Here is a 23588-nt window from a genome sequence, read left to right on the forward strand (position 1 = left end):
AAAACAGAAGACATGGACACATTGTTTAAGTTAAACATAAAATAACATTTGCACACATACATATGCACACCAAGTGTCATTTCGCGCATGTGCAGCAGACTTAACAAGGCCAATAACACACTCTATGCTTATCGTTGGTCGTTTACTTCACCCTCTTCGTGCCACCGATAGACGTATTTTACAGCCACCCGTGGCTCATTATTCCACCGCTTTTCTTCTTTGTAATTTCGCCATTTTTAAATTTATTTTTTTCTCGACACACAACTTGGACATAAATTTATTCATTTATTGCCCAAATTCCCAGTACACTGAATTTAATTTATAATCGCAATTGAAATAAAACAAAAAAAACCCTACGGTTAATTCTGATTAAACGAAATGGACAGAGGGAAAAAATACGTCGTTATTGGCAATTATTTACTTAATGCTTAAGTAAAATTTTACTGAGGGTTATTATTATTTTTTAGCGAGATAAAATAAGAGGGTCTTATTATTATTTCGTCTCATCGTATCTGTAAGGGAAATCACAAAGCTAACTCGCTTAAATGATCTTATTCTGTGAAAGCTGGGGTAGTATAAGGGCGAGCATTGGATCGATATCATTGGCCAAGAGATGTTACTACAGTTTTAGAGAAGAGAAGAAACTCAGAGAAAGAGACAGGGAGAGAAATAGGAAGAGGAAGAGTAAGAGTAAGAGTAAGAGTAAAGTAAGTAACGAAGCAATTTAGGATTCTAGTCTGGTATCTTGGTGGCAGGTTTTCATCGTGAACAGAATTAAGAGAAGAAAAGTTTTGTGGAGAATTTCACACTAGTATTATCTTTCTCCGACTCCAAGCTACTCGACTGTATCTTATCTTTATATATGTACACATAGATTTATATATTATTCTATATAGAAAATGAAATGAAAGAAGTATATAGTCCGCATGCGGCATTTTGTGAGCAAATGCGACATCTTGGGCTTATAGATGTCAGGCGGTAAGATGAGAACAAAGGGATTCGGTGAAATGAAATGTAATAATGGCAGAGTTGTGTGTGCATGTGTGTGTGGGTGGGTATGTTGATGATGTGACGCAGGACAGAGTAAAGGGGATACGTTAATTCCTGCAGTCGCTTAATAAATGTATATATGAGTGTAGCATAAAAGCCGGGGTTGGGGTAGCGGGTGTTAGGGTTTAGTACGAGCGATGGTGGTGGATAGTGTACAGTGGTGGTCGAGCTTTGAACACTAGCGGCCTCTATTGCTTTCTCGGATCCTATATCGTCTGTGTGTCCTATCCATGCCACGAACACAAAGTAGAGGACCGAGGACCGAGGACCGAGTGTGAGATCAGTAGAATGGGAGGAAGTAAAATACCGCGAGCCTTTGTCGCGTGAACGTACATAAGGGCTCGTGTAGAATGCTGGGTAATGTATATGGATATGGATATAGATATATGCATGTATGTATATATGTTGCACAATGGGGGTTTTAAACACAGAGCTAAAGGCTAGAGGTATAGAAGGACTCGCGGATTATAACGGCTCTTTTGTCATTTACTCTCTTCACGTTCCTTAAAAGACTCAATATATGATTCTTATTCATAAATGGATAGCTCTACTATATGTATATATGTATATATAGGTATCTTACGGATGAAATTACGAAAGGGATTTCTCGTAATGGAATTTTACTTAAGGAATATTATTTATGGTCTTTTAGTTTTTTCTTGAGAATTTAATACGGCGTTTTAAAATTTTTATTCGTTCATTGCATTCAAATATTCTTACTGTTGATATTTTTATGTGATAAGTTTGTACTAGAGGGCGCTATTACAAAGGGCTTGTTTTAATAAACAAGTCTGATGCGACTTCAAATTCATTAGAAGCTTCCATTTGAATGCCGAAGGCCGGGCGCGCATATTGAGTTTGGAATTTTTATGGTTGCCGAGTTTAAATAATTATTTCAAAGTTTGCATTTAAATTTTTATTTGTTTCTGAGTATTTTCTACGCTAGCTCTTGCGGATAATTATTTTCCAAGCGATTATTTTAAAATTAGTTTGTAAATTTAGAGATTTAATCGCGAGTTTTTAACGAAAACTTAACATCGGTTACCTCCTGAGTTCAAGTCGATATTTCGATTGTAATTATTGTTTTTTTTTTTTTTTTTTTTTTTTTGAGCTTTAGAAAATTTACCTCAACAATAACTACAAATTTTTGTATTATTTTTTTCCGCCATTTTAGCGTACAAAAATTTTGAAGAGGCAATACATATTTTTTATTCAGATCTAAACACTAGCAGAAGGATTTCATAGCTTTTAAGAAATCATTTTTTTGTATTTAACAAATATTACTTACGATTTGAGAAATTATTTTTTAAATACCAAGTAATCATTTATAATTTTAAGAAATCCTTCTATCAGTAAAGGAAATACAATAATACTAGAAATTTTAATTAGGATGTTTTAATATTCTGCTGAAAAAATTATAAATTTTCAAAAATAAAGAAATTATTGTTTTCACCCCGATTTTTTAAAAGTTTTCATCGGATGTCGACGTTTTTAGGTCCTAATAGGAACTTATTTTGATTATTTTCAGAGTAATGTCCATATTTTTTAGAAGACGATTCCGGAAAAAACCAGGGCCTCGGTTGGATATTTTTAGACTTTAGGGATATCAAGCAAGTTAATTGAAAGAATATTAGCCCCGAAAAGTATAGAAAAAATTTTTTTTTTATGCAGAAGTCAGTAATTGACGGAGGAATTACTGACATTTTACCAAAGTAAAGTAATGGGGGAGGGTTGTAGTGGATATTTCTGTAGTTGACCGATGGAATACTGATGACCTTTTACCGAAGTAGAGTAATGAGAGCTCGAAAACAACAGTAAGTTTTGGGGTTGACCCAGAGAGGCAACTTTTGATGAAATTTTTGTTTTCGTTTTTCAGGAAATGAAAAAAATTTTCCGGAGATTTTAAATTTATAAAAAATTTTAGTTTCTTCATTTTGCCTGACCATTTTTTATAGATAGTTTTGTTCAAAATAAACTTTTCCATAAGAAAATAATCGGTCAGCTAAACTTTGATAATATTTATGCTGAAATCCGCTTTAATAGTTTTGTTTAAGTATTTAAGTAGTTAAGTAATTATTTACTTGTATTAATAGTATGACAGTTATAAATACGTTCAGTAAATTCGATAGAGGATGAGAAAGTCTGCTATTTATTTAATGAAAGAGACGTGTAGTTAAGTACATATATTTATAAGTTCAAATCAAGCATGACAGGAAATAATAAAACGTTGAATATAAATTTTTATTTAGATCGAATATTTTCACGATTGACACTGATCATGAAAAAATTCTTTAAGCGGATATAATGTACTTGAGTGAGTGTCATATGCAGTTGTACCGTGACGGAAAAAGTTGACGATGAATCGAGGATAAAAAAAATGAAAATGGAAAATAAGAAAAAAAGGTGGCAAATTTCCGGTTGGATGAAAAAGTGATTGTAAATAAAATCGATCAAGGATTTTTTTATTATTTTTGTCCTGCAGTCGATATGAAGGAACCTGAATTCAATTTTACATGACGAATTTACACATGACGAAATTATACTGATCGGTTGTGAAAAATTTCGAAAGAGTGAAAGGAAAAAAAGTTTTGGTTTTATCTTGTCAGGCTAATACCCGTGATATTGTTTATAAAGTGAAAGAGAAAAATATGACGCTGCCATGCAATGAGACGAAAGTTTCCGACCAACAGTAATAGCCAAAGTGTTGGTTGGTTCTATTCGTTGGTATATAATATAAGTAATGCGGGTTGTGCTCTCACTACGAGTTGAGAGAGACTCGAGTGTTGGACAAAATTACGCAGCAGTTGCAGTTTCAAAGAGTAATTATGAAGACCCTCAGACTTTCCGCAATAACCTGTGGAGGGCCATTGAAGCCGTCACATCCCAGTATAATAAATACACTTGGTACTTCGTAATGTTTAAATATTATTAGGTTTTCCTTTATAATATATGTTACCCATTCAATTAATATCTCATGTAAACATATATCTATTTAAATAACTTAATTATAATAAAAATTATTTTTTTTTAAATTATAAAATATGTTTTGATGTTTAATTCATATATAATCCTGAAATTGATAGGCAATCAACAGTTTTCGGTTTTTTCTTTTCGACAAATTAATTAAAAAAAAAAACTAGAAAATGCACATTTAGAAAATTACATAAATTGTAGGTGCAATTTTTTCGAATATTTTTTTGTTTTGAATTTATCTTTTTGAAAAATAATCAAAAAATTATTAGACGTCCGCTGATTTCAGTATCATTCATGTATGCCTGTACATACGGAAAAAAAAAATTATTGACGCGTTTTTTGTATAATAAATCAAAGAATTTTTGTCTGCGGTTTAATTCAAATTTTTTCATATTAAATTTTATAAATTAACTGACAATTTCGATTTTCGATAGATTTTTCACAAGACAAACAGTATTTATAAATAATTTTCTTAAAAAAGGTAAGCAGCATGATCTTGACTTTTTTTTTAAATTTTTTGAGCTTTAAATTTTGAAAATCAAAGACGCGCTTTTAAAAGTATATTAGATTTTTAAACAAATTAAATAATTAAATATTATAAAAAGAATATATTTATCATAAAGTTAAATTTGATGTTTTAACATGGAGTTGTGTTTATTATAATTATCACTGCATTCATTATTTTTGTAAATTATCATGACATCTCGACTATTAAGCATGAAAAAGAGGAAAAGAGAAAAAATAATAGAAGATAAAAGATAGTCGTATGCATTAGCTAAATTAAAAACTCACTGTATGATTAAACTTTTAATTTAATGAAACAATTAATAATATTTTTTTTTAAAAGAAAAAAAATTTCATTATTTTATTTTTAAAAATTATGCACACATGAGACAGAACGTTTACATAAAATAAATTTTCAAGTTTATAAGTTTTTGACGTTAAATTAATTAATTTTGCAAGTAAACAAAAATATAATACATTTTAAGTTGGTGTGGAAATTCATTAGAGCTCTTGAAAATTTGCTATGTTATATATTTTCCTGAGAGAAAAATGTAGCGAATTGTGTCATGGTTAATTGTGTAACATGCGATCCAAACATTTAGTTTTAACAAGAGTTCACACGCACTTGTTTCCTGCTAACGAGTTCTACCGCAAATAAATTGTTGCTACTAAATTACGATTATTATTATACACTGTTTTAGCATCAAACATTGTTACTATTAACATTATTATTATTATTGTAATTATTTATTAAAGAAAAATCATTTGAAGGACACTTTTTTTATCTAAACCTCGCGCATAAGTTGATCAATTATTTAAACTCTATTTCTTTTCCAAGTCAAAAGTTAAGATTAGGTTATAAACGTTTAGACGCTTCGATATTTGAATATAATGTTTAATGAACAAACTGGAAATATAAATTAATACATTAAAACTCTGACTCAATATCTTGAGAATAATGAGTCAGTTCTATAAAAGTTAAAAGTTAATTTATGATTCAATTAATTATTAAATTGAATTAATTTACTTTGAAAATAAGATTAAAAGTTAAATACAGAATTATTGCAAAGTAGTTTTTTAAATATTTTAATGCAGATATAAAAAAGTGGGAAAAATCGGATATTTAAATTTTTAAAAAAAATTTTTTTTTTGGCGCCTTAACTTTCAATTTGTACAGAAAATTACTATTTTTGAAAGTTTTTTGTTTCAGCATATCTTAATAATATCGAGATACTTATTAACTTTTCTCTTGAATTTTCAAAAATTTAAAAGACGTTCAAAAGTTTGAAAGACGTTTAAAAAAGTTCGTCCTGTCGTCACCTTTTGAAGTTTAAAATAGTCATCACTTTTTCAACCTTTTTCAACAATTTTTTTTTAAGTCGCCTAGTTCAACCATTTTTTCCCTGTTTTTTGAGTATTAGAAAGTAATATCTCAATTCAAATATATATACTAAACAAAGAGAATAGAATAAATAACAATTCAAATTTTATTTATATTTTTCGGTGTATTCAGAATAGGAATTTCAAAGTAGCTTATTCAAAAGCAGTTTGCGTATGTACATACATAAATATAAATATATATACAATGTAGATATATATATATACATGTTTTCAACATCTGCACTATCAGTTTAAATTGCAGAATTTCTTTTTTCATCATCAATCTTTTACTTCAGTATATTTGTTAGCCTTTCACCTTCATATCTGATATATGATATAAAAATACACAAGATGCTCCGTAATATATCTATATATGTTTGTATGATATATAAAAGTGATGACATATAATGTGAATCATATATATCTACGTCCAAGACGAGAACAAAAGATAAAATGAGCTGATATTTCATGAGATTAAATTAAATTTTGATGGACGGTAACTTTATCTTTATTTACTTTTAAATATTTAGTAGATTAGAATAATAAGAATAATAACAATATTAATAATAATAATGATAATTCATCTGATATTCTATAAAGCCAAGAAATGACAAAAGTCATAGTCGAGTTATTGTATAAAATCATTTAATAAACGGACTAAACTTCACAAATGTCGGCGTCAAAGACGATATCATGTCACAGAGTTAATATTACATATATGAAGATGTCTGATTGTGTGAAGCGTTAGTCACTTATGCACTACTGGTCTGGAAAACACGTATGAGACATACTGAGAGAAAACAAGAGGCAATGTATTCAAATTATACCCTGTACTGCTACGGCGGACATTTACTATATCTAAATGTGGTTACAGCTACCAAAGTGACATATTGCAGAGTGAAAAACATCTCTATAATATTTTAACTTAATAAATTACTAAATTTATACGAAAATAGTTTATGCTATAAAGTGTAATAAATGAAAAATAATTTTTTTTATTAACACTAATTATAGTTTTAGAAAACAAAAACTAACAAACGTGAGGAAACGCATAACGCATTCATTATAAATTCATGCAACGTGTTGGTAGTTGTTTTAGTTATCCTTCATGTTTTATCTCACCGTACCATTAAAGTAGTAAAATATGTCTTGTTAAATATTATTTAATTATTAATTAAATTTTTGCGGTTATCATTAAATTTGTTTACATGAAATTCGTTAAATAATTACTTGATTTTTTTATCCGTTTAAAAATAAATAGCAACCACTAATTCGGACTAAGTGCATGAAAAAAATGTAATTATACCAGTACAGGGTTTTATCAAGTTACTTTTTTAGATAAATAAATTTCCGGAGAAACTCGAGTTTCAACAATAGTATGAAAGAGAAAAATGTACATTTACAAAGAATAGAATATTGTAAACTTTTAAAAAATTGTTGAAATTTAAATAATAATCAATAATCATACATATCAGTGATTTTAGATAGTGTTGTCGGATTAATTTTTGTGGGCATTCACTGATATTCAGTGCTGTGTATAATCGGGTTTTATAGCGCTTTTTAAACTGAAAGTCAAATAAAAATCAATCAGTAACAGCAAACACGACAAGTTCCAATTTTCTATAAATTTTTTTTATAATTTCTCCGGAAGCGATCTGGAGAAGATCAAAGAGTCTAAATAATTTTTTTTTGCCGAAATGTCAGATAGTGTTCAGAAAAAAATAATTTATTATTAGGAAATAACATTTTTTTTCGATAGCCAGCATAGGCAGATGAGTCTCGATTTTCTATGAATTTTCTATTAAATTTCTTAGAAAGACGATCTGAAGAAGACCAAAGGGCTGAAATAATTTATCTTTTGCCTTTGGAAATGTCAGATACAATGCTCAGAAAAAAAAAATATTTTTTGATAGCCAGCATTTTCCAACAAACCTCGATTTTCCATACTACAAAACTGAACCTTTTTCGCAATGTCCATGTACACTTTAAAATACTCCCTGCGGATACATGAGTACGTTTTTGTTAATTTGCTGTTCTATTTGTCACGATAATTCAAAAAGTTAAAAAAAGCAATTAATGAATTAGAGGAATTCCGATCAAAATATAAACAAAACTTGTTGTTTAAAAAAAAAAAATTTCTCGTCTCTATATGTATGTATTACAAGTATTGAAACACATATGAAACTATTGATGTTTAATTTTTCACATGAATAATTTTTCTAATTGAGTTTTTTAAATAATATTTGTTACATAACTTTTAATTGCCATCGAGTAATATTTATATTTCATTCCAATTACTTGACGAATGTCTATTATACCTCATACATATATTTATTTATAGCCAATAAGTTCTTTTGATATGCGATACTGAGATTCGAGATTGGTTTCCTACCTATTTTTAATATTTTTTTACAAGCTTCAATGAAACATAAAAAAAAACTTTCATAGCAAAACATGTCGGCAAATTCCAATATCGCGTTCACTATAAAACTCATAAGGCATTCGAAAAAAAAACGACTCGTTACGAACAAAGAAAATTTAAATTTTCTCGTTAATATTACAAGATTTTTCTTTATTTTTATTACAAAATTATAAAAAATATTGAAAAAGTAATTATTGACGTCTATATTATGTTAGAAATTTATATTAAAAATTTTTCGGAAAAATTTTGCTTCAAATTACCTACATTTATACGTAAATATATGATCATAAAGTAACTGCAAAAATTCAATAACCAAGAAAACGATAAATATGCACTATAAACTGTGGTATATTAAAAAATATTGTTTTTAAAAATAAAACAAAAAAGTTGATACACAGAAAAAAAAAATTCTTGACTGAAGGTAAATATTCTTGATTCAAGAAAATTTTTTTGGAGACCTAAACTTTCTCAGAAAAAGTAGAAATCTTCCCCGACCAAGACGAATTTTTTTTAACCAAGACAAATTCTCTTGGCTCAAGAAAATCTTGACTTGGTTCCCGAAAACATTTGTCTTCAAAAATATTTTTTTGACTCGAGATATCTTTTTTTTTCTGTGTAAGATTTGATCAATAAATGCTGAATCTTTAATTTAATTGTACAGAAACAATACGGTGCGACAAGGCGGTTGTTGAATTTATTTGAATCTTGAGATATGCGATTAAAATAATGATTTGGTGTTAAATATTATCTATATTATTAATATTTTATATAAATACTAAATATTAATATAAAATATTAAACACAAATAAATTAAACATCAATCAAGAATGAATAAATACCCCGCGCGACAAGTCTTAATTTGTTAATTGCGACGCAATAACCCGGTGGTATGTTTAACCCGCCAAATATTATTTGATCTCAACGAAATAATCAATAAGAATGATCGGATAGTATTTATTAATACTTGTCTTCAGACGATGAATTGAAACTGTATTGGATAAATAATTAATTCAAGTGAATTATTAAATATCTAATTCTGAATTTCTTGCAAATATGTAAGAATGCTCATAGCGCGTGCGCTCAGTAGTAAAACTCGTGATCAACTATCAACTACCGAAAAAGGCGCGAAGACGCCGGGTTGTGGTTTCGAAAAAACGGAAAAATCAGACACCCGAGAGAGAGACTTACGTGGAAGACGTAAGTGCAACAGTGATGCACAACGAAACTGACGCTATAATGAGGTGGTGCGATCAGAGTTGACGATGAAGATAATTAAAGCACCACTAGATGGTGACCATGAGGAATTTAAATTTTTACATTATTATGATGACAATTAGTATAGAACTTGCGTTATCGACGGAACAATAATAATATCATATTACCTCATACGGAAGTAAATAATTTTAGTATACAATGTAAATTACAATAAAAGTTTATGTTTTTTTTTTATATTAACATAAATTATTACTGTCAAGTAAATTAACAAGCTAACTCTAAAACAATGAGAATTTAAATTGCTGGCGCGCTTTTGTCTCGTTAAAGCCCAATGAAAAGGCCTTTTAATTGTAACAAATTTATATTTCACGAGTGAATTTTAACGAATGCCTCAGTCATAAATTTATATCAAATTTTGTATATGTAACTATAATTATCACACTTTAATTATTGCCTGATTACAATAATTGAACAATGCAGATAAAATTTGAGCAAATAATAAGTCTTGAAAATTTTTTATTATTTTTTTATGCTTTCACTCATAAATTATGATATAATTGAATTTCTTACTTTAATTTTCTGTAATGCCACTATTACTGATAAATTTGATTGAAAAGATTGAAAAAAAAATTTTTTCATTTTTTGAAGCATGGCTCATTTTGTTCGAAAACGAGGAAATGAAAAGTTATGATAATTAAAAACTTGTCTTATGTTTCGTAAATGTACACAGAAAAAAAATTATTTCGAGTAAAGAAAATATTTTTGAAGACAAACATTTTTGGGAATTAAGTCAAGATTTTCTCGAACTAAGAAAATTCGTCTTAGTTAGAGGGGATTTACTTTATGAGTGTGAATATAGCAGACATCAGACAATTCACAGTCTGCTACATTCACACTCGTATTTACTTTTAGCCGAGAAATTTTTTTTTATGTAGTTGCAAAAAATAATCTTCAAAATTTGTTTTATAATTTTTTTAACTCCACACTGTAAGAAATTGGGAGTGAATTTGGAGCGATTACGGATTTTATTTCAATCCGCTTCCATTTCGATTCGGAGTTTGAATATTAAAATAAACTCCCCTTCGGAGTAAAGTTCACTCCGAGGGGATTAAATAAATAAACAGTCATCCGTTCCACATTTACTCTAAATTTAATCCACGTTCACTCCCCAAATTTTTTATTTACAGTGCATTGAAAAAAAATTATTATTATTAATAACTATTTCTATTTATTTGGAAATAATATACCAAGTAAAATATTTTAAATTTTCCATAAAAGCACTATAGCAGTTCATTAGCGGTGGAGGTTAATATTACAAATTTTAATGCAATACACTGTATGTATGTAAATATAATACGTTATTCACGATACGGTTTGATTATATGTTCTCTATTCGAAGTAATGAAGCTATTCCAGAACCTCAATAAACGATTATTAATTTCAAACTTCCAATATTCCTAGTTAGCAATTAGATTTGTTAACATTATTATTTTTCAATATTTATAAATTCTGAGACTAAATTTAAATTTAAGCTCTAGCTCACAATATATTCAAGCTTTCAGTTTATTTTTTTTTGTTGTCAAAAAAAAAATAATGATAATAATAATTACGTGCTTCTGTTTTATCTGAAAATAAAAAAATAAATTGCAATATCTCGATTACACTGAAAATAGCCTATTAACACAAGATAAAATTAAATCTTGAGAGAATACCTAAGAAAATCGGAATTCAATTTCAATTATTTTTTATCTTTTTTCCTAAAGTACTTGCGCTTCCACTTCCACTTGAATTTCAATTTATTTCTTAAATATCTACAGGATTCTAAACTCATTCCAAAACTAAGATACTGATAATTAGTAGACAAAATCTTTTATTGGCGAGCCAAAAAAAAAAATTACTGTAGTAAATACTCAGTGTACGGCATTTACCGCTTACAGTCAGCAGTTTTAAATATTATTATATTATAGTAGATAATATAGATTTGCAACCTAATCGTCTGTTATGACGTCAGAGTACATAAAAACATATTTTTAGCCATACAGAAATATGGATAGAGTACATAGAAACAGAAGTAAGTCACTGAGTCATTTAGTGACAAAATTTATGATTATATTTATGACAGTCTTGTATAATCTGCTGACTATAAGCAATGATTGCTGTACTTTTGGAATATTTCTTACAGAATCTGATGAATAAATCTAATACAATTTACGTATAACACGTATGTTGACAATCTCGCCTTCAGTCAGGATATCAATTTTCGTACTAGATGCATAAATTACTACTACCATGGAAGCCAAAAAATAATTTTCGTTTGAAAAAGATTTAAGAGGAACTTTAAAAAATGGATGGACATTATCCTATGATTTCTTGCAATTCACGAATGATATCCTTTTCATTGGTAAGATTAAAGTTATATCCTTGTCAGAACAACCTGTTGATCTCTCAGTGGCATTGACCGTTCCACGTATACGCTCTCAGGTAAACGAACGAAAGCTTGTTAAAACAATCGATCATCGTTTACTTACCAAATGCACTAGTCACTAGTATAGTACATATATAATGGGTACATACATCTTCATATACATATTTACTTGAAATTCTCTAGACTGTCTTATGCTAAGCTTTTATCAAATTACTCTTGGAATTTCAGTACTGCACCACAAACAGTACTTCTGTTAAATTGCATTCATTTATTACACTCAACTGAGTATTAGCAGATATCCCGAATGGACACTTTACATGTTAACTTGGTGTTATAATTTATATATAATTCTAAGTATTTTAATTAAACCCATTTATTTTAAAGTTTCAATTTAATTTCATAATGATAATAGTTTTCTTTGAAGAAGCTGGCAAATTTCAATTAATGTCTTCATTAATTTTTTGTTTTATTTTGATTAAAAAAAAAAAAAATACATACACAGAAAAAAAGAATTTCTTGGCAAGAAATATTTTTACTCATCCCAAGAAAATTTTTACTTGACCCTAAAAATTTTTTTTATTAAAAATTGGAAAAAAAACATTTTGGAGAGGCGAGAATATATTTTCTTGAGGCAAGAAAAATTTATTGCGCCAAGAAATTTTTTTTCATTCTAAGAAAATTTTTGTTTTTCTTTCATAACCCGGGTTGAAAAGTTGAACTTCTCTCTCAACTTCAAATTTAGGCGGCAAATAAAAATATTTTAGAACATCATTTGAACCTCTATGCTGTGTTTATTCCTGTTTCTGCACTATCGAGGTTCAAATGAGGTTCTTTTTTTTTATTGAAAATCCTTTTTCTCTGTGTACGTATTGATATTTTTCATATTATAATAGATCAAAAAATTTTTTATTCTTAGTTCAATTCAAATTCTTTTTATTTTTTAAGAACTTTTTTGGGTTCAGTAACTAAACAAATCATTAGAAGTAAATTATAACAATCTGTTGATCATAAGCTTCAAATTGATATGACATGTCATTTTAGTCAAAAAAAATTCCTAAATAAATGTAATGGTTTTTTTTTCGAATCAAAATTTTGATTTTTTCATATAATAAATTAATTGGAATTTCTGACAAATTTTACAGTAGATATATGTCGATTTTAAAGTATACCGAGGTTCTCAGTAGAATAACTCCTAAATAAAAAACGAATTTTTTTTAATACAACATACCAAAAATTAAAAAAAAAAAGACTATTTTTTGTCTTTCTAAAGAAATGGAATTGTTAGAAAATTCTCTACAGAGAATGTTGATAATTAATTTTTATGAAATATGAAAGACATTCAGATGCTACATGAAAAATTTTCTATTACGGACATTCTAAAATTCTCATTACTCTCTTTTCAAAAAATATTTAATGCCTACACTATTTCGGTGTTGAGTTTAATTCATAAATTAACAAAAGGTTAGTTCATAAACAGTAAAATAAAAAAAGAGAAAAAAAAAACTTGAGACACTAAATGTAACGGAATAGTAACATAAATAGAATTCAAAAACGTGCTGTGCTTACGTGTGCAAGAATAAATTTCCTTCCCTTATATTGTGATCCCCAGTAAGTGTGCGTGAATAAATTTAACGTACTGCGGAAGGAAAACTTGTAAAAATAAAAAATCTCCGGAGCTTAAGCTTTTTTTTTATTTTTTAATGAAACAACTTTTTTTGAGCCGGAAAAATAATTAATTTAAAAACTCGTAATTACAATCCTTGTTGATTAAGTACATAAAATAATGACATTAGGTAATTAAAGAGAGCTTCTACAATAATATTAAAATTTAATGTTATTAATTAATATCATTTTCATTTACAAGTTAACTTATTAATTGTTAAACTTTTATGTTAAACTATTTTATTATTTTCCTGATTAAGGTAGCTATAAAAGTATGCAAATGAGGTTATTGATTAAATTATTTTTTAATTACAAGTTTTAATTTGGGTCGATAAAATATATATTCGCAAATGGTAATCGGAAACATTTTTCACAGATTGTTTTTATTCCTTTTAGATTTAAGTTTTCACTCATTCCTTCACGATTTTAATAGAACGGTAGAGTATAAAAAAAAAGAGGAAAAAATAATTGTACTCGGTGGCTTTCTAATCAAGAATCGATTGTCAAAAAAAAAAGGAAAAAGAGTAGAATAGATAAAATAAAAAATAAAAAAAGATGGGTTCGAATTCATGGGTAAACCGATCGTTAAATGCTATCAGAGGTTTTCAGTTTTAAAAAATAAAAACCCGTGGTCCTATTGTCAAAGGAAAAATAAATATAAAATTTTTTTAGGTATCAAATTTAGCGATCATACTCGATAGTAAAAAAGTAAAAAGGATTTTTAAAAGTTGTATCTCATAGAAGTGTAAAGTATATGGCAGTGTCAACTAGATGACAGAGTAGAGTTTGAATTTGTATATGTACATCTGAAAGGAATAAAAAATGTTTAAAAAAGGAAAAGAAAGAAGTGATAGAAAGCACAAGAATTCAAAACATCTATAAAAGCGTGAGTATAATAAAAGCGTGAGTTGAAGCTTTCCAACCTACTGCCGAGTGTGAGTACATTGTTTGATGGTGCATTTACATCCAAGTTTACTCGACATATATTTTCATATCAATGTGGATCTTTACAAGTCTACTGGCAGATCTTCCGTTGTTCGTCATCGGATCGTAAAACATGTCTACTTGTAAATTTTATGGTTGATGCTACTACTATTGTTAATACAAACCCAACGTACCCGATATTCCGAATATCACCAGCTAGCAGTCATCAATATCTGTCTTTTTTTTTTTTTTTTTCATGAATTATACTCTATATAAATAAAATTTCAATGTCATAAACTAACATTGATGTTAATGTCCATTAAATTTATTACTCTCATTAAAAATGAACTACTTTTTATTACTGGAAACTAGATACCAGCTGAGATAAAAAAAGTTTTTTCAAAATTTTAGTACTTTTTAGTCTTGACTATGAGCATGAATAATAAGTTCTTTTATCGCACAAAAGAAACGGTTGTATGAAGTTAGTAAATGTCGGGGTACTTCAATAATTTTTTACAACTTCGGAAAAGTAGATATTTTTAATTTGATAAGATGTAGAATAGAAGTGAGTATTTAAAAAAATTTTAAATGGCAATTGAATTTTCGGAAATATTTAATAATTTTTGGTGACCGTGATGGAATACTTACACGGTATAAATTTAGCGTGTCAAAAAAAATTCGGTTTCAAACACGATTCCATTATGTTGAAATGAACATTTTATGTGTTTTACATATGACATTTATGTGGACAAAAATTTATGGTTCGCTTCCGGATAGTTGTAACATAGATTTGTTACTTTTTTTTACACACGTCTTGTGTTGATTTTTACAATACTTTTTTACTGTTTTCATTATAAATAGAATTGATTTGATAAATGCTATTTTTCATAGAAGTTTAAAATTCTAAAAAATATTCAAGAGATTAGAATAAGAATTGGAAGATAAAAAAAATAAGTTCTTTCAGAGCTCAAGGGAATCCAAATTTGTTTCGTTAAATTTGAAAAAAAAAAAAAAAAAGAAAATTAAATGTTGAGCCTCAGATTGAAAATAAAGATCGACAAATTATTATGAAGTTTTTTCAAAGGCCGATGTCTTAACTGACTCAAAAATTTCACAAAATTTCAAAAGTGCTATTATCGCCATCTCGGAATTAGTCAAAAAATTCAAAAATATGTTGTCTATATTTTTGATCAAAATTATTAAGGTCATGTGATGGAAGTAAAAATTGAAATTGAACAAAAAGATCAAAATTATTTTTTATCCATTACATGACAACTTTTGGTAACGTAAGTAATATAATTCTAGATAAAATAAATTTATATACGATTCAACGAAAGTTTAATTTAATAGTTTTTTAACATTGACCAATTCATTAGTTAAGAATTAGCTAACTTCTGCCTAATTAAATATTTATAGTAATGTTACAATTTTCAGTTATCAAAGTTCGTTATTTTCTGAGTGAAATTTCGAGTTTTCATTATAAATTTTATATTAAATTCCACGGCTTAATTTCTTTATGAAAAAACTGATAATTTCTATCATATTCATAATTAAAAACTTTTTGAAAGCAATTATGTCAGGGTAATTATTTGTAAACGAATATTAAATGTGTCATAAAACTTTTGGTAAAATTAGTACAGTAAATAGAAAATTTTTTTAATTAATAAGTTTTTACAATTATGAAGTAACTTTCAAAATGAAATTAATTAAATAAAGTCAATTACTAAAATTATCAGGATAGTTTTGACATTTTGAACAAAATTGAAATATTCAATAAATAAAATCAATCACAAAATATAAATTGGATTTATTTGAAAAATTCCTCGTAAAAACATGAGAAAGTGACAAAATAGCGAACATATTTATATTTATATAGAGTCATGTGAGGCAAGTGTGTGCACACTTATTTCATTATAATTACAGAATAAGCTTTTTTCATGTAATCATTAAATGATCGAATTCAATGCGATAAATTTAATTATATATAATATGATTTCAACTTAAAGTATTTACTATTGAATTTAATTTTTAAATCTGATAATAATATTAATTTGTAATACTATTGTAACTTTACAAAATCAATTGAACTTAACTCAACGAAAAAAAAAAAAAGTTTTCAGAGGTTATCTACTACGGCCAAACTTTCGTAACTGAAGTGGAACGTAAATACAAAGTCAATGGAAACTTAAATCTGAGGTCAACGGAAGAGACAATTGCCAGGAAAAAAAAAATATATCTATCTATCTATCTATAGATATACTTCCTCATTGTTATTCCCTTTGAGTTTAGTACGCTCAGCTGAATTTTTCGTCCCACTTGTGTTATATATAAATTTTTTGAAATTGTTGAAAAAGAAAGTTTATAGCATTGTCGTCAGCTGGACTCGACGTTCCAGCCGTACGATCGTAAAAGTTAATATCCCTTCATATCAATGACCGAGCCAATCGTGACGATGTATATAGAACTGTATGTGACAGAATAGAATTATCGAAAAAAGACACAAGTGTATTATTTGTTTCCTACAATCATAAATTTTAAAAAGTATATAGTGCTCACTTTGGATTTACATAACTTTCTACTGTCAATTATTCATTTTTAACTTTCAGAGCAGGAAATTTTTATTTATTAACCCGGAATTCTTTAATCCCTCAATTAAAAGTAATCGTTTCACACTTTGGAGAGACAATTTATATTAAATTTATTTAAATTCAATTATTTTGGATTACGTTAAGGTAAATTGACCTGTATGTTTATTTTGTTCGTCGGCTATTTAAATGACAATTATCATTAACAAAAACTTTAATCCGTATTTAAGTATTTTATTTATTATTATTTCAATATGAGGTATTATTACGAATTTCCAACGGTTTTAATGAGAATGCAGATAAACCCATGAGCAAAATGATTTTAAATTAAATAGATATTGGGTCAAGTTATAACGATTGGAAAAAGTTATAATTATTGATAAATAAATACTTTTTTATTAGCCACCCAGATTTGTCTCGCTCGTTTTATTTCTTTCATGAATAAATCAATATTTAATTGATAACTTTAAGCAGTTATAGCCTGGAATGTCTAATAATTAAATATTTATTTTAAAAAATATTTTTACCAGACGAATAGTAATTATTAATCAAGCTGATTCTATTTGAGACAATTGAATATTTATAAATTCAAATGAATAAATTAACATCTAGACAGATCGCAGACTAGACGGAATAAATTTTTTAAAATTAATACGTCAGCTACCGAATTTGATATTAGTATTTATGTAGTAGCATACATAAACACTAATTGTAATGAGAGGCCAATTTGACAAGTTTTATCGAGATCTAAATTTTGAATTACACGATCCTAAACTGGTTTCGAATGACATCTGTCATTTGATCTGATTTCGAGTACAAGATTAGTACAATTTTCTACGGTACTATGTACGACGGACAATGATTTCAACCATGTTCATTATACATCTACATGTACATTATATATGCACATATATATGCATTCATATTAGTAAAGGTTTCCATGATACTATAAAACGATTCATCACCCGTACGAGACTGTCGACGATATCGATGTATAATCGCGAAGAGAACATTGGATAACGGTCACTACATATATATATATATATATATATATATATATATATATATATATATATACATGTATTCAACTACTCTACTCTCTATCTATATCCATCGCTCGCGGACATTATATTACGTCGAGTCAGTGCTGAGCCATCGATTCAGAGTACAGCACGTAATAACAATTTGCCACGTATACCAGATATATATGTACAAAGATGTAAACACTGACCTATCTATATTCAAAATCTCTTTATCTAATATATATATATATATATATATATATATATATATATATATATATATATGTTTATTATTAACTAAATTATACATTTAGAAAAATTAAGAAGTTTTAATTTTGACATGAGAGACATTTTTAGAATTTTGGGCCTAATTAGTATATTACACACCTAGGAAGGAAAAAAAGGGCATTCCAAGCCCCGTGTATAATTGGTACATGGTACATTCTCTGTGGTGTGTATACAATTTTTCGCCAGATCTGCATCTTAAAGTTCATATTTCTACCTCTGTTTGTGTACCGTGAAAAATTTGTGTTAATTTAACACATTATAGTTGTGTCAAACAGTAATACAGGTTTAAATCTTGTTGAGATCAGATAACACATTAAACTTTAGTTACATTTACACTTGATAGTGTCAAATATTGATACAAAATATTTAACAATTTTTATACACAAGAACACAAAATTTTTAACTGTATGGGAAGAATGGCGTGCGCTAATTTTATCATTTGGTATCTCATTAAAGAAAAAAATGACTTTCTTCCCTCTGAACAAGGCAGGAATTTAAACTTTCGTCGCAGGTATGGTGAAGAGGTTATTTGTGAAAAGTTACAAAAATGTGTAAATTTAAGTAGAAAATGTAATTTGAAATAAAAGCATTGAAAATAAACAATTTTTGAAATAAATTTTGAAAAAATGAATCCAAAATAGTTCAAACTAAAAAATAATTGTAAAAATATATACTTAAACGTTATCATAATCATAATGGCGAACACCATAATTTTATGACACTTGTTAACAATGATAAGACAAAAAAAAATGTATGTTATTTAACAAAAGATTTGTCGGAAATGATTTCCAACTTTGAATGTAACTAAAATTGAAGAATCTTATTGAAACATATTCGTAAAATGTTTGAAGAAAGTTTTAGTTATGTATAAAGCTACTAAAGTTTTAACCTGACTTTTCTTGTGAATCTATTGTAGAAATAACTACTCGTAAATAAACTTTTTGTAAAGAAAATGGCTTGTAACATATGTATTATGTTTAAAAATAAACAAAAAAGTAGTTATAAAATTTTTCGTCGGATTATTTATCAACATGATTCGTTCCAATAAATTGCGAAACGTAATATCGCTATAGCAGTATATTTTTTTATAGCTAAACCAAATAAAATATAATAAAAATGGGTCGAGTAGTAAGAGCGTAATAAAAGGCAAAGTAGTGAAGAATCTTTATATACTTATATATGTCCTTGAGGACAAAAAATCTTAAGGTACAACTTTGATGTGAGCGTGTATGAGGTCGCAACACAAGGGATTACCCAGAAAATTTCTTTATTCTCCTATTTTTCTCTTTATCTCATTTTATGTATACTTTATCATTTCTCGGCCTCAATTTTATTATGTACATTTTTTGTTAAAATGAATAAATAAATATATGAGAACTGATAACAAACAGTAATCCTATATTTACCGAAATATTTTTATTATCAATTTTATAATCAAGTCTCCGACACCCGCAAAGTAATTAAGGTTGCATTAATACAAAATATGACACTAATATTATTTATCATCATAACAATAATAATGATAATAATAATTATTATTTACAAAGAATGTCGAGTGAATATAGATATAACGCGATAGAAACCAGGGTAAGTTATCAGTGGCAACTAGGGAATACTGAAACATTAATGCTGCTTGATGCGACGTTACAGCTTAGACTAATATTGATTTTAGTATATGTTAATACATACATTTAACTTTCTCTTTAGATATATAATTATTATCAAACTGACCCTGCATAATTGTATCATAAATCATAATTTATAATTCATAAGTAAATATTTATTGTTAACTCACATATTTCATTTATATTCATATTCAAATCCATGTACATGATTGGTATTGAATGTTTAGTTAATGCCTCTTACCTGAAACAAAACAATTTTTATTAAATTTAACATATGACAAGTGTCGATAGAATGAATTTTGGGCACTAATTCTACTTTTTTTTTAGGTCTCAAAAAAGTATTCAATATCAATGGACTACGTGTTACTTTTATAGATACAAAAAAATTTCTAATACTTTTTCATGCAAATTTTTTTTCTCTACAAGTTTTGTTTGAAAGTTTTTTACAAACTTTTTTTTTTGTTTTTCGAGAAACGTCTTCTGTTTCAGAGTCTCGACTGGACTATACAGTCCTGACATGAAAAAGAGTTCAAAATTTCGTGCAAAATAGACTACCCTGAAAAAACAATTTTTTTGCACATCAGAATAATCCTTACATCAAATTTTGCATTGAAAAATCAATTTTATTGACCTGAATCTATTATTTGATTCAATCATCGATATGAAATTTTTTTAAAATTATGAATTTTGAAAATGTTTAATTAAATTATTTGAAAAAAAATTTTTATTGCTGATTTCGAGTTGAGAAATTTTTAGTAAGCAATTTTACATGACTCAAATTACCCCATAGAGTCCGTGTTGCCTCTAAGTACAAAAAAAAAAACTATAAATTTTGGATGGCAATTTTTCTCTCCTTTCTTTCTTTCATGATTGAAAGAGAGAGTCAGTGTCTATGAAAAGTTGTCCATCCAAAACCAGCATTAAAAGTTGTATGATCATGAATTACGACAACTGAACCCTAATCGGCCAACGTCACGGAACATTGAAACCGAGTTTATGTTCGTATACGTATATATACATATATATGTGTCTCTGATGAAGTTTACACGCGACTGTAGAGAAGTAATTCAAGCCATACACGAAAGTAACATGTAAGGCAATTCGTCTTCAAGTATGCACCTGATACAATAAATAGTACTATTTATTTTAGGTCACGTATACCAAGGCCCTGACACGCACATTTATATTGAGGGTCAAAGTCCTGGCAGTTATATAAAAAATATGTACAATTTTATGAAAGTTACTTTTATTTTAAATATTATTAATTATAATTCTTTAATGACAGTAAATAAATATTGTTCTTGTGATTGAAAATAACTATTAGATGAAAGAAATGATATAAAAAGTAATTATAAAAAATTATTAAGCAACTAAACGATAAAGATTATGCTGAGAGATATATCGCCGATAAAGTATGTATATAATTTTTTTTTATTGCGCACGGGCTAGGATAATTGAGGCTAAATGACCCCGACACAATTTAATGTTAACTGTGTATATGCAGAGGGATATGAAGGATAGTTTTACGTATAATAAACCTGCTAAAAGGGACCAAAAGCATTTGCCGGTGGGCATATAAATTAAATACAAGGTTAAGTAATTTTATCAACATGACACTATCAATATTATTTTTTAAGCCTCAAGTTACGTAAAAATAAAATTTATTTTTGATGAATTCGTTTATAAAAAATTTACACAACTGGACGATATCTACCCTTAGTTTATTTGTTATTAATCAAAGCTATTATATTTTTCTGACTGTTTTTGTACAGTTGTTCGGTTAAAAAGAGGAAATATATTAAATCAACAAGAAGAAGAATTTTCTTTAGCCGATGGGTAAATATTTTCCTGAGGTTATATATATTTCATATTTACGTAACAGCTCCAAGTCAACAAAAATTACTTAGAATTGACTTTTTTTGACTTAAGTTAAATCAACTAAGTGAAAATTGAATCAAATTTGATTTTTTTGACGTAAATGGATGCTAAGTAGGGCTAATTAGCCAAAAGCAAGTCAAAATCAAATATTTGTTTCATTAATTTTTGGATCATTATTGAACTATTTCGTCAAATTTAAGTCGAAAAAGACAAATCTGACTTGATTTTGGCTTAGCTGGCTTACGTTTAAGTCAAAGACGTCAAATTTAAATTTTTCGACCCGGAAATTGACGATTTCATTCGAACGATAAAAATTAAAGTACAAGATTATTTTGTATAAAAATATTTTCAAAACAGATGTCATTTTTTACATTAAAAAAAAATGCACCTTAAATAATTTTGATTAAAAATATAGACATCCGCCATCTTGAATTTTTAAATTCTTTTAGTCTAAAAATTTGTCAAATTCCAGACATAATTTGAAATTTCATAATCAGTTAAATCAATAAAAGAGCATTATAAATAATAACTTAAGAATCTACTGATCATAAGCTATAATTTGGTACTCGCGTATATCCGGGTTGGCCAACATATAATTTCAGTAATTTTATTGTTTAAAATTCAATATAAATCATAAAAAATATTTTAACATAAAAATTTAATTTCCGACTTGGCATGAATAAAATTCATATCTCGAGTTTTCATAAAAATCGATCATAATATTTAATGTCTTATTGGAAGTGAAAGACATCCGTCCTCAAAAGATTTGCAAGTGTTTTATTACGGACACTAAAAAAAGGATTGAAAAATCTCATTAAAATTTTCCTACATTTTTATCAAACTAAAATAGTCATCAAATTTGAAAACAAATTTACAATAATTTAAAATTTCGACCCCAGTAAGAAAAATGGCCTCGAAAAATATCAGCATTAAAAAACTAAACTCATCCGACGTATATCTACCTGTACAATAATATAATACAAACGGAAGTACAAACATAAGCACGCATATGAAATTAGTGTATTTATGTATTCTCGATTGATTAACCGAGGTAACATTTCCTCATCCGTCGTCTGGTCGTTATGAAATCACCGTGTATTTTCACATCAACATGTATTACACAAATACAGATATGTACATACATGTATCCAGGTGTACTAAAATTGTTTGTGATGTGTGGGATGTGTATAGTACAGCATAAAGTGAATTTCCTCTTGGTTATAGCTAGAGACACGCGTTAGATCTACTAGGTATAGTTCAGTATTATATAGTCTAACTCTCTGTCAGGGTCTATTTGCATGGACCTCTGCTCTGCAGTAGTCAATAGTATACAAGTGGCTACATTGCCGCATCTTAGTTACATTATACAACCAGTCTTTGTGTGTCACATACAGCACATGCATCAAATTCATCAAATGCTCTTAATTCGCAATGCCTACAATTACTCCCAACTAACTCTTATCATATATTTATATGCATATATATACATATTTACTTTTATCATCAACTCTATATTCTATCTTAAGCTATAAATAAAACATTCAATCGAAACTCATCAAGGGTTCAATTCAGTTATGGTTTTTATTGCTTGTTAATTATCATAAACTCTTCTCGACTGGAAAATGTGATTCTTTC

General features: G+C 27.7%; 1 protein-coding gene across 3 annotated transcripts in view; it reads right to left on the reverse strand.

Annotated features, from left to right (window-relative positions):
- The window catches only part of LOC103580708 (furin-like protease 1), an 89172-nt gene that overhangs the window by 46554 nt on the left and 19030 nt on the right, over positions 1-23588 (reverse strand). The window lies entirely within an intron of this gene.

This window comes from Microplitis demolitor, chromosome 3, assembly GCF_026212275.2.
Source record: "Microplitis demolitor isolate Queensland-Clemson2020A chromosome 3, iyMicDemo2.1a, whole genome shotgun sequence".
Classification (NCBI taxonomy): Eukaryota; Metazoa; Arthropoda; class Insecta; order Hymenoptera; family Braconidae; genus Microplitis; species Microplitis demolitor.